Consider the following 14025-nt stretch of genomic DNA (forward strand, 5'->3'; position numbering starts at 1 on the left):
GTTTGAAATGATCGGCCGAAAAATCTTAGCCTAGCCTCATTAGCGTGGGAGAAATATCTGAAGCCTTACTCATTTGGCGGTGGGGAAATTGAAAGTTTTTTTTGGTGGGAAAGTTAGTTTTTAATTAATAATTAAAATTCTAATTAAAAAAAAGGAACCCCAGGTGCACATTCCCGACTTCCAAGGTATACATGTACCAAATTTGGTAGCTGTAGGTCAAACGGTCTGGCCTGTAGAGCGCCAACACACACACATTGAGCTTTATATAAGTATTGATAGATTAACCTTTGCGTCATGATTCAAGTGGGCGCTCTGCATATGAAACTTATCGAGAATGTTTGTTCCAGCATTGCTTCATTATGGCTGGGGCGATTGTGATAAAACTTGGGGCACAACAAGTTCCTCATTGGTTGCCTCACTATTAAGGTGAAATCCTCCCTTCTGCTTATGATGGGGATAAGCTGTTTGCTTGCATACATGCATGCATTCATACGCGCACACACATATATACATATACATGCACACGTATACACACAATATGTATACAACAAATGAAACGATTGCCATGAAAGTGATGTTTTAATGTGTGAAATTAAAACTATGGAGTGAATTCTTCCCTAATGATGATAAGTACCATTAAGTTATGTAAAATGACCTTTCAGAATGTTTACAGCAATTTCAATAAATTGTTTGGCCAGCAAATTTTTCACTGTTTAACTAAAAATACAGTCATGATTAACGAACCTCATCTAGTCTTCTTCCATTTTGGATGTAGATGAGTATGGTTTAATTTAGTTATATTTTTATATAGTTTAATTTAGTTATTTTGAAGCACAATGAAGATTATTTTGGAATGGCTTGTACTTGTATCCAGAGTTTCTTAATTTAAATGATTGTACCAATATAAGAAAGATATGAAATGCAATGTACTGTATAATTAAGTAAAAGAAAATTGTTAGACTTTTAATTTTGCATAATTTAAGTCATGTTCTATCAAATATCCAAGAAATCACACGTTTCTTCCAACTACAAGAAACTGCGGAACGACAAGTTCAAACCCGGTGTAATGATTGTGACATTTGATTTTATTTGACAGCTACATTCCTTATTACGCAATAGTCGTGAAAAAAGTCGCCAGTAACAATCAATTTACAGCACACCTGTTTTGAGAACAATTTTTTTGTTCACTAAATGCTATGATGGAAATTTACATCATCATACAAAGCAGGGTTAATCAAATTATGCATAAGAGATTTAATTTAAATTAAACATGACCGATATTCCTGGCGACCCCAGTGGTCACCAATTAAGGCTAATGTTATCTAAAACCATCTTTTTTATTAACCACTAGATATTGATGAAAAATGAGACTGCACAAATAATCTGTCAGTATTTAAAACCAGCGGGATTAGTCACCTCGAAGGTTTCTCACATATTCTCTAAAAAAAGTGTTATATCCCTCCTGCATAATACCTACATAAAATTGCAGATTTTAGACAATACCGTGAACGCCACGCGACGTTCAGATTTTTATTTTCAGATTCCCGCAGAAGAGAGCTCTGTACTTGGTAATACAATACTAAAGAAAAATCGAATAAGCATTTTATACGCTTTTTTTTTTTTTTTTTTTTTACTTATTGAAACCAAGATGTGACATGGACTATAATTTTAGTTAGAAAATCACATACAAATTTCATTTATTTAGCTCACTACATTTTTGAATTATCCTGTTTACATAAAATAGAGCATATAAATCGGCAGGCGTTCAATTTTCTTAACGATTTTACTTCAATTTGATGAGGATCTAATTGTGTATCAAATTTCATTTATGTAAAATGTTACGTTTTTGAGCTATCGCTTCAGTTTATATGCATGCGTTAATACAGAGCAAAAGACAGTAAATATTTTGACAATTTTCCTCCAACATTTGGTAAAACTCTAGATTTAAATACTAAAACTGTGTACCAAATTTTATCCATCTAGCTGTTTACATTTTGTAGCTATTGTGTGTACTTCTTTAAGCAGATTTCCTATAAATGGATTTCGCTCAAAATGCGACAGAAATATAAATTGTTTGAATGACAGCTTACCAAATGTCATCGGTCTAGCTTAAAGCGTTTATGAGTTATCGAATTCACAAACAGACAAACATAATCCAAAAATGTCTTTTTTGGACACAATGATGTCTGAAACACTTGAGATTCGTCAAAATCTACGAATAAAGTGTTTTTTTTTTTAAATTTTATTTTTACAATACTGTCTCTGCATATATTTCGTATTCGAGAAAATAAAACCAGCAGGTGTGGTCTCCCGAAAACTTTCTCGCATACTCTCTAATAAACTTGTCATGCCTAAGAACGCCTTACATGACATTGGCTACAATGGATACGTAATATTAACTTTTGGCTTGAATTTGGCATTTTCGCTGAATTTTACATGTCATGGCGAGTTATTTGGCGATTAATCTCTGACATGAGGTTAATAGTGATCGAAATTCGTGCTTTAGACGCATTTTCCTCAACCGATTGAAACAAAGATTTGACTCAAAAACTACACTTGTAGTCACAAATATCCCACACTTAATTTGATATATTTAAGTCAATGCATTTTTGAATGATCGCGTTTACATGTTTCGGAAAATACAGACTGACAGACAGTCAACCCTTTGCTGGTATTGTCTCAAACTTTGATTAGTATCTACACTATAGATGTTGAATCTGTATACCGAGTCTTATCTATAAAGCGCTCTTCCTTTTGTAGTTATTGTGTTGACTTATATTCGGACAGACGAACTTCCTTTGACCAGATTTTACTCAAAATTTGATAGAAATCTGCAAATTTGGTGTAAAGACCGTATACCAAATTTGAACCATCTAGCTCAAAGCATTTTTTTTTTCAGTTATCTTTGTCACAGACAGACAGACGGATATTTTCCAAAAACGTGTTTTTCGAACTCAGAGAGGTCTAAAATGGAGGGATTCGACAAAAACGTTCGAATTTTTTGACAATTACTATACTTCCTCCACTTTACTTATACGATAAAGTAAAAACGCATAAATATTCCAACATCTGTTTTCATCATTTTCCTCTCTTCCTTTTATGCAGATGTATATATTCAACCCTTAAATTGAAGAAAAAATGGCATGATTCGCACAAACCGTTTACGTGGTTACGGTGTCTTCTCTAGATGCAGGGAATGAAAATTTTTATGGCTTGGTAGATAAGAGGTTATTCGCATCTGAATAGGAAGCTTTCTGTTAGAACTATTCTTGGCAAATGGCATCTCGTTATTCAAATTTACGTTTATCCATCTGCCATAGTGATTTGTTCCCCGTCGCGAGGCAAGGCAAATTTTTTTCCTTATCACCAGATTCAGTTTTTTTTTGTGGAATTCTTGACTGCTATTCTGAAGTTGGTTTTCACCATTCTCTTTATACAGTGGTACGATATACATTGCCAGACAAACATTATTTTCGTGCTCTTTGAAAGCTGCTTAAAAAAATAATAAAAACATTCATGGTTTGATGCATCTATAGAAGAAAAAGATTTTGCGTGTTTTTCTTCGAGTAGTGAAAAGAAATCAAGACTTTGAATTTATTTTGTTTTCTGATAAGAGCACTTATGTTTATTTTTTTGAAGGCCTTTCAAGTTCAATTTCTATAATTCAGGGCATTTTTTTTTTTAAGTAGCGGAATATTTTCATTCTATTATACTCTTTCATTTAACTTGATTTGATTGTTAAGATGGGATTTTTGAATTTCTATTCCCTTTTTTAATCCAATAAAATTTTGAAATTTTTGCACATTTATGCATTTTTGATAGCAATACATTATTTTCACATATCAGTTATTAATTATCAGCAATAATTAATACTGATTAATATGTTAAGGGCTAACTGAATATTTGCTCATTTCGTACTTGCAGTGCCATCTATCAGCGAATTTTGTAATTGATTAACGTCAATATTCCATATATTGTATTGATAGATTGTTAAATCAAAGATTAAAAAATAGTAATTAGCTAAATTGAAAGAGTTGACTTTTTAATGTACTAATAAAAATGTATTTTTAAAAAATTACTGCCATTATTTTTATACAACTTTTCTATTCTAATCGTGTCATTATTGCTTATTTACTTTTTGTGATTGGAATATATTTCCTGTTGGTAAAATGCCCTAAATGTCATACAGAATTATATTTTGTTATTTCAGATTGCTCATCAAACGATTATATAGATGTTAAAAATTAAATTCTGTTCAAATATGGACATTAATTTAAAATGGATTACAATCATATTCCGGACTATTTAATGGAGCGTTATAGTATATATATATATCGCATAGCTTTCTTCTTTATTTTTTCTCTACTTAAGTGACTACATTGAAAAAGCGATTTTTTGCGAAATTATGAACTTTTTTATTTACTATTCTTAATGTTTAAACAGGTTTCTTCATAAAACTTTTAGAATTTAGTTTCTAAGTCAGTTTTTTTTTTTTTTTTGGAAAGTTACACTAATTTTTATATTTGCATACGTTTTAATGCTATTTTACATCTTTAGAAGCTATTTTCTCAAATTCTGATCTTTGACAGAATTTTCTTACGAAAAACCTCATAAATCAAAATCCAATGCATATTTCCTGTTCAAATTTGGTACAATAATTTCTCAATATGTTATGCAATTCCGGAAGTGGATAATAAATAATCTATTTATTTAGAAATATTTTATAGTTGTTTTAATGCTTTACAATATCAAAAAAAAAAAAAAAAATGAAAATTTCATGTTATTTATTAGTCAAATCCCAATATATCCCAATAATATTATTTTTTATAGTTAAGAAACTAGATAATATATTTCTTAAGTTGTCTGCAAAATTTCTTATAAATCTCTAACTAGAAGATTTTTACTTTATGCCTCTTTTTAGCCAAAAAAAAAAGTCCTTTTTCCTATTTTTTAAAAATTATTACCACTTAATTGTTATTATCTTGGTTTCAAAGGTGTTTTTTCTATCATTTTATGGAAATATTAAAAAATATAATTCTTTTCAAACGTTTGAAAAAATCATTCAAATGTCATTTACTATCTTATTAGCTAAAAAGATTGAGTGGTTAAAAAAAAATCTTTTTAGGAAACAAGGAAAAAAAAATCTAAATGGAAACATATTCTAAGGATCAATTTAATTTTTTTCAGCAACAATTTTTGTATCTAAAGTCGTCGAAAATGAAATATTATTTCTTTTTGTTGAGTTACATTGCATATATTGAAAAAAAAATACCTAATTAGAAAAGCATTTTTATAATTTACATTATAAATCACGTGATATTGATTTATTTCCCATAATCCAATCGTGGGAAATTACATGACACATCTACTTGCAACGTATAGATTTACCGTTGTTCTGTAAGCTAGACATTGTTTATGTTTGTCATCCAGAAGTAAAATGAATCAATTTTCGCAATCGTATAACGGCAAATACTGTTTTTCTTTCGTAAGAATATTGCAATAGAACTCACATAAATTAAGTCTTGCTATAAAATCGGTGGGATTAAATAGAGTTATGCAATTTGACGAGTTTTTAATCCTTCTTTAGTTATCTCCTCTTTAATAATAAAATTCGATTTCTAAGAACGATATAAATTATTTACTTTCAGCTGTCTTTGGTGACTAATTGACTCTCCGGGAATATGCTCCATCAAATCTCTATGTATAACTTTAATATTCAAGAATCACTCAAAAAGTATCTTTAGATGCGATATTCATTAGAGCAGTGTTATTTTGGTAGTTGGTTTAAATACCTCACACTTGTTCTATTTATTGCGTAAATGAACCTTTCTAACAAAGTCAAGTGAACAGTAGATATTCAACTAGAAAGAATAGGCAGCTGCCTAAGGCTGCTGGACGTAGAGAGACCGCAGACAAGTTAATTAAATAGTTATATATTTGGTAATTAGTCTATTAATAAATTTGTAAATAGTGCAAATTCTGTGAATTATGCAATACTAGCTGCTTTTCGCAGCCAGCTGGTTTCCCGGAAGTATTAGTTATATTTAATGCCTTTTAAATCGTTTAGATATATTTTCATAGCTATAATTCCGTGCAATTATCAGGCATTAAAGCCTTGCTATTTTAATTTCCCTGAGGACATGAACTTTTTTAATGGAGTCTGGTTCTATGACGACAAAGCTCTATTAAAAACGAAAATGAACCCAATAATCATTCATCTTCTAATTTTCACGATATTGTAATTTCACTTTTTTATTCGTCTTGTAAACTGCACAGATGAAAAGTATAATCGTTCTCCTTCAGCTTTCAAAAATGGAAGTAAACCACCCGATTCAATATTTGATGAAACAATGAAAACTGTTGGAATTTACATTATTACAGAAGCAGCAATGTAATTTATTGTTGAAAATCAAGCAAAGAAATATCTTAAAAAACTGCCAAAATTCCAGAAAAATTTGCATGATTATCAAATTAGTATCATTGAAAAAACCATTTTTGTGAATTCTAAATTGATATAAAAATTTTCTTGTATTATGTTATTTTGGGAAGTTATGATAGGAAAACAACACTTCCGGCTTAATTTTTAATTAAATAAAATTACAAAAAAATCACTTCCAGTAGCGCATTCCCACCTTTTTAAGCATATATACATGCAAATTTGGTAGTTCTAGCTCAAACAATCTGACTGTAGAGTGACAACTCTCTCTCTCTCTCTCTCACACACACACACACACACACTCACTCACTCTATCTCTTTCACACACACACTCTCTCTCTCACACACACACACACTCTCTCTCTCTCTCTCACACACACACACTCTCTCTCTCTCTCACACACACACACACTCTCTCTCTCTCTCACACACACACTCTCTCACTCTATCTCTTTCACACACACTCTCTCTCTCTCTCTCTCACTCTATCTTTTTCACACACACACTCTCTCTTTCACACTCTCTCTCTCTCTCACACACACACATACGCTCTCTCTCTCACACACACACTCTGTCTCTCTCACACCCATATACACACTCTCTCTCACACACACACACTCTCTCTCACACACACACACTCTCACTCTCTCTCTCACACACACACTCTCACTCTCTCACACACACACTCTCACTCTCTCACACACACACTCTCTCTCTGACACATACACGCACTCTCTCTCTCTCTCTCTCACACACACACACACACACACACACACTCTCTCTCACTCACTCACTCACACACACACACTCCTTTATTATTAATATAGATTATCAATTAGTATACAATTGATGTGATTCATAAAATGCTATAACTAATAATAAATATGAATAGAGCAGCCTGCCTGACCGTAAGCTATCAAAATTTGCTACCTATATATATTTTAGAGGGTGAGAATGCTGACCTTGGAGCGATTCATTTTTTAAATTAGAATTTGTATTAATTAAAAATTAATCCTGCTGTTCAGTTTGCATTTACTCAACGCATTTAGAGTAAATCGATCGATCCCTATCAATATGCCTCGAACATTAAATATTAATTTCTGAAATCTATTTTTCCCCTTATTTTGCTGTGTTTTGAGATAAATAAGAATAGTTTAAAAAAATATATGTGATATAATTGGTAAAATAATACAAAAATACTAAATATAATATAAATATGCATCTAAAATTTAAAAAAAATGGATTTCAATAATAAAAAAAAAATCTTATCTCCTTTAAATTTTCTATTTGCACAAAATTATACTACATACAACTTGCAGATACGTTTTTTATAATTCTTGCACAATCCATTGGATTTATTATCATCATTTGAGGAAAGCAACCCGAAACGCGCATTTTTATTTCTCTACTGTGCAAATTCATAGTGGGTGTTGGATCATAAATCATTTCGTCTCTTATCTGGTAATCTTTCAAAAATATTACACGGCACTTCATTTCTGGGGAGACGTTATCATACTTGAATTTTTTTTATTTGCCTAATTTTTTAAATAAAAAAAAAGACAGAAACAGCTTTTCTTTATCAATGTTTCCAATCCATTTGGTATTTATTGAAGTCCAGAAAATAAGCACATTGCAAGTAAAATACCAGTAGAACTATTATAAAATATAATTTTAGATTAGCAGATTATTTACCTTTTACAAGTATGTGTATTCAAAAAATGATCATCTACATCTTCTTTACTGATATTATATAATCTCTTATCATATATGATCTGTTATTTATTGATTTATCAAGATACATTGAGTTTACAAAAACGACATTATTGTAATTTTTTTTTTTTTTTTTTTTTTTGAAATTTCAGTATTTGCATTACTTGTAAAGTGAAGCTATGTATCTCTGTTTGTCATTTAATCAAGAAGTTTTGGTTTATTTTTTCTGATAGTACCAAACAAAGTAATAACTCATTTTAGCGCGTTGACCCAGTTTGTAGGAAGTGAAGTTATCACATGTTTCATTGTGTATCTATACGGTACACTCCCGATTATCCGCGGAATTGAGTGGCGCGGCCGCCGCGGATAACAAAAATCGCGGATAATCCGAAAAACGCCAAAAACGGGTATAGCAAAAGAGATAACAGTCATTCAAACTTTGAAAAATCGTTTTATGTGCAATAAAACGTAAAATAAACAGCAGTAAATGTTTAACTAACGCTTAATATTTTAGTAAATCACTCAAAACTAACCTAAAATGCATTTTGTTAATGAAAACAGAAAAGTGCTTTGTACTTACGAGAGGCGTCAAGGATACACAGAAAAATGAATACATATGTACTGTTTTAATACTGTAATGTATTGTGTAATTACAAAAGCATAACTGTAAAACTGCACCTTTTTGAAGAAATCAGTCATTTGAGTTTGCTTCTTGCTTTGGAAGCATTTTCTCTTTGCTTGGAAGCAAAGTGCTGCAAAAGCAAAAAGCTTAGTGCGACAGACGCGGATAATCGGGAGTCTACTGTATTTATATGTTAGATCATTTACAGTTCGCATGACTTAATATTTTTAATTTTTATTTTGACGCATTTTTTTCTTTTTGTCAGCATAGATAAGTGCAACTACAAGCAATAAAATTTCACTATCACATAAAGGCAGTTTTTTTTTTTTTTTAAATTTTATATTTAGATGGTTTATTTGACATTCATTGTTCATTAGTCACAAAAAGAACTCATTGTTTATCTATTGAAACATTTGCCTATGGATTAAAAAATAAATATGTTTTGCCTGGATTTTTACCCAATTTTCCCAAATTTTCAAAACAGAAATAAGTTTATCTGCGCTACTTTTTTTTCTTAACGAATTCATTTGTTATCTAAGCAAATATTTTCCAAGAATTCATTTTTATCCATTTTAGTTGAATTAGTGATATGGAGTGCAAGAATTTAAGCGCAGTTAAGATAAAACAGCATTGGAGCGAATACATTAATATAATTTAAAAAGTTTATATAAAATGTATAAAAAGAAAAAAAACTTTTCAGAAGAATAACGTAAAATCCTCACTAACGAAGTCAGAAAATATCTATTAAAGTATTTCGTACTGTCGTTTTCCGTAAACAGTTTAAAAATATTTTCGGATCAAATTGACTCATGCTAAATAGCAGAGTAAAGCGAAAATTTGACGATTTTTTCTCGGTAACTTTCGAAAATAACATAGGACAAAAATAACTTTTACGTCATCTTAAATTAAAAAAAAAAAAAAAAAAAAAAACTTTTTAATGTTATATTATATTTCAATTATTTTTCGTAATTTGTTTATATTTTTAATTAATTACTAAAAAACATTTTAATAATATTTTATAACAATATATTCCATCGTTGAAGTGAAACTGAAATCGTTTTCATTGTTGCAACTAATGTTTCATCCTCGCTTTTTTACATTTTTGATAATAAAGAATTTTATTTTTCAGTGTTGTTTAGGTTTCAGTTTAATATATGCTATTAATAAAATCTTAGATTATGTTTTGTATTTTCAAAAAAAAAAAAAGTTTAATTTTAGAATCAAGAAGTGTAAAATGTTTAATGTGCGGCCATTTTTAAATACTTCTCTTTCTTGTGGTTTAAGAAAATGTACATACATATGAAAATTAGGGAAATCTACAGCAAAATGAGTAGAATGGTATAATGTGTCCAAAATAAGATAAGTTAAATATTTATCAAAATTCGAAGTATATTTTATTGATTAAGCCATTAAGAAACAGTTACACAAAATATTCATTTGAAATTTATAGCAATCATTAATTTCGGCAAACCAATTTATTGCCAAAACTGCTACTTTTATATAAAATAGTTTTAAAAGATGAAAAAAATAACAGGTATCCTTTCAGTAATTTTAATTTACATTACTAGAAATCACTAGATGTTCCGACCTGTCACTGTGCTGCCCTCTTGCGGCAAAGGGAAAAACACTTCAGTGTATCGTGTAGCGTTAGCGAGTGTGTGTGCGGTAGCAAGGCTGCGCCTGCTACGCAATGATGACCAGAATAAAGGGAAAAAGAGTCCAAATTTATTCTTGTGTTGTGATTTTTTAATAATAATGAGAGCTATCGACATAAATTTAGTGCTTGTGTAATCATATGGTCCGTCTCGGAGGAGTTGAAATAGCGATCAGCGATGGATTACGTTTTTTTGTGTGTGAAAATATGCGAAGTGGATTAGCGTAGGCTTAGGAAACGAAAGTTGTAGTTTGAGTGGTGTTTTTTGTTTCTGTTCTCTGTGTTTTCGCGTATTCTCTCGTCCCAATTCTCAAGGATAATTATTGTGGGTAAGTGTTCAATTACTTAAATTTTCATTATGTCTTTGTCTAGTTTGAAGAAAGACGAATTAAAGAGTTTGTGTACGGAATTAAATATTAAATTTGCATCTTCCGCTAAAGTTGTAGATTTGATAAGTATAATTGAGAATAGTGACATTTATAAGCAAAGAATTGAGGTTGTGAAAAATTTAATTAAAGAGATTTCAGACGAAAGAAGTAAAAATTCGGATCAAGCCGAAAACGAAAGGCGTTCATTAGAACAAAAATTGGAGATTGAAAGGCTTTCGCTTTTGCGTGTAGAGAAAGAAATAGAGCTTTTAAAGCTCAAATCCTCATCGTGTGAGCTTAACGATAATGAACAGAGTTTTAGTTTAGAGAATTTAATTAAGAGTATCAAAGTTTTGACGATTCCTGTTCCCAAAAATGCTGAATGTTTTAATCTCTTTTTCAATTCGCTCGAAAAAGCTTTCAAAACAAAAGCAGTTAGTGATAAATTTAAAGCGGAAATTCTATTAAATCTTTTAGGGGATAGAATTGGCAATTTAATGGTTTATATCAAAGAAGAAGAGTTGAGTGACTATGAAAAAATTAAATCTATTGTCTTAAAACAATTTCAACCAACTTATCAAGAATGTCTAAAACAATTTAAAAGTGCAGTAAAATTGCCAACAGAAAATTATGTGCAATTTGCTTCAAGAGTTAGATCTGTTTTTGAGTATTACATTCAACTTCGTAATGTGAATGATTTTTCTAAATTGTGTGAGTTAATGGTTTCTGATCAGATTTTTAGCACTCTTCCTCAAGATTTAAAAAGTTATATCAGTATTAAACAAGGAGAATCTGTTTTTAATGTGCAGGAATTAAGTAGAGAATGTGATTTATTTGTGGCTTCTAAAACCGAAACCAAAACCAAAACTGAGTTTTCCCGCGCATTCGTTACGAATAGAAATGAGCAAAGGAATTTCGGTAAAGGAAATTTTGAGAATCGTAATAGAAATGTTTCTAAAGTGTTCTTATCGAATACTAATTCTAAATGCGTTATGTGCCAGAACAACCACTCAATATTTAAATGTCAGGAATTTCAAAAACTTTCTGTTAGTGATAGAGTTGCATTTGTGAAATCTCAAAACTTATGTTTTAAATGCCTCTCACCAATGTGCAATGTGAAAAAGTGTTCTGCAAGAAATTGCTTTTGTAATAAACCTCATAATAGGTTACTTCATTATCCCAGAGAGTTTGATCGTTTCAGTGGGAGTGGTAAAACCGAAACTAGTACCATAGTTAATAAAGGGGAAAGTTCAACTTTAAACCCGGAAGTTAATTCCTTTTATCCAACTTCTTGCGCAACTAATGAAAATGTGCAATCGACATTTTCAGCTACGAGTACGGTTGAAAATAAACAAATGAGAACTGTATTGTTAAGCACGGCTAAATTTTATATTCGAGATAAATTTGGGAATCTGCAATGTGTTAGAGGGTTGCTGGATGTAGGAAGTCAGTCCGATATTATGACTTCGGAGTGTGCAAACAGATTAGGGTTAAAACAAGAAAAAATAAATGTAACAATTTCATGTTTAAATAATTCCTCAATGACTGTTACCAAATTTATTAAAGCTGAAATTTCAAATGCTGATAAGAGCTTTAAGCAAAATTTTGAGTTTCTTGTTGTAGATAAAATCACTGAGTTAACCCCAGTTAAATATTTAAGTGTTAAAGAACAAATTCCTTCTAATATTAATTTGGCTGATAATTTTATGGTTCCCCAAAAAGTTGATTGTCTCCTAGGTGCTAAATCGTTCTATCATTTGTTGAGGCCAGAAAAGATTTACTCATCAAATGCAGAGTTGTTTTTTCAAAATAGTGTTTTTGGATTTTTGGCTTGCGGTAGTGTAATGGAATTTGATTCCCCAAAAATTCATTGTGGGTTAATTATTGATGAAGATTTAAACAATACCATGAAAAAATTCTGGGAACTAGAAACTGTTGAGTTAGAGACCCCTAAATCCCATGAGGCAAAAATCGCTGAGAAACATTTTGTCAAAACTCATTATAGAGAGCCTAGTGGAAAATATGTAGTCACAATCCCACTTAAAGAGGAACCTAGTTGTTTAGGCGAGTCTAAAAGTATAGCATTAAAAAGGTTAAATTCACTTTGGAGTAAACTATCTCGTGATAAAACTTATTTAAAATTGTATGAAGAATTTATTAATGAGTATGAAAAGTTGGGACATATGAGAGACGTGACGCATGAGACAGAACCAGAAACAGTGTATTACATGCCCCATCATGGAGTATATAGACCAGAGAAAATGACCACTAAGCTTCGTGTGGTATTTAATGCCTCTAGTGATACCACGAATGGAACATCATTCAATAGCTTACAATTTAATGGGGGAATTGTGCAGGAGGACTTAATTTCAATTATGATGCGATTCCGCAAACATCCATATGCATTTATTGCGGACATTGAGAAAATGTATAGGATGATTTACATTCATCCCAGTCAGCGAAACCTACAAAGAATACTTTGGAAGGACAGTGAGTATGGTTCAGTGAAAACGTTTGAACTGTCGACAATTACTTACGGTACTACTAGTGCCCCATTTTTAGCTACTCGAACGCTAATTCAAATTGCAAGGGATGAGGGACACAATTTTCCCCTTGCAGCACCCGTTGTTGAGAAAGATTTTTATGTGGACGATGTGCTATCTGGTGCTAAGACTTTACCCGTATGCATAGAGATGCAACAGCAGCTCACTTCCATGTTAAAACGAGCTGGCATGAACTTGCATAAATGGCGAGGCAATCATCCTCAGTTGTCTACCACTTCTGGATGCAACTACGACTTCGCAGACTGTGATAACAAAACTTTAGGTGTCACGTGGGACCATACTAATGACTGTTTTTGTTTTAAGGTGTCCATAACTTCAACGGATGTTCATACTAAACGAACAGTTCTATCCACAATAGCCAAGTTGTTTGACCCTCTGGGCCTCCTTGGTCCTGTGATTTCACTAGCGAAAATCTTTCTACAAAAATTGTGGCTTCTGAATCTTCAATGGGATGATCAGCTTCCTCCTGAAAATCATAGTGAATGGGAGAAGTTTTCAACCGAGTTACAGTGCATTAACAACATCAAGGTGAGCAGATGTATTCTTCCATTTTCCGACGTCGAAGCTATAGAGCTTCATGGTTTCAGCGACGCTTCTGAAGCTGCCTTTGGAGCTGTTGTGTACTGCAAATCCCAAACACCTGCTGGTGAGGTTGTTGTCAAGATGGTGGC

The sequence above is a fragment of the Argiope bruennichi genome, chromosome 6, assembly GCF_947563725.1.
Source record: "Argiope bruennichi chromosome 6, qqArgBrue1.1, whole genome shotgun sequence".
Lineage (NCBI taxonomy): Eukaryota > Metazoa > Arthropoda > Arachnida > Araneae > Araneidae > Argiope > Argiope bruennichi.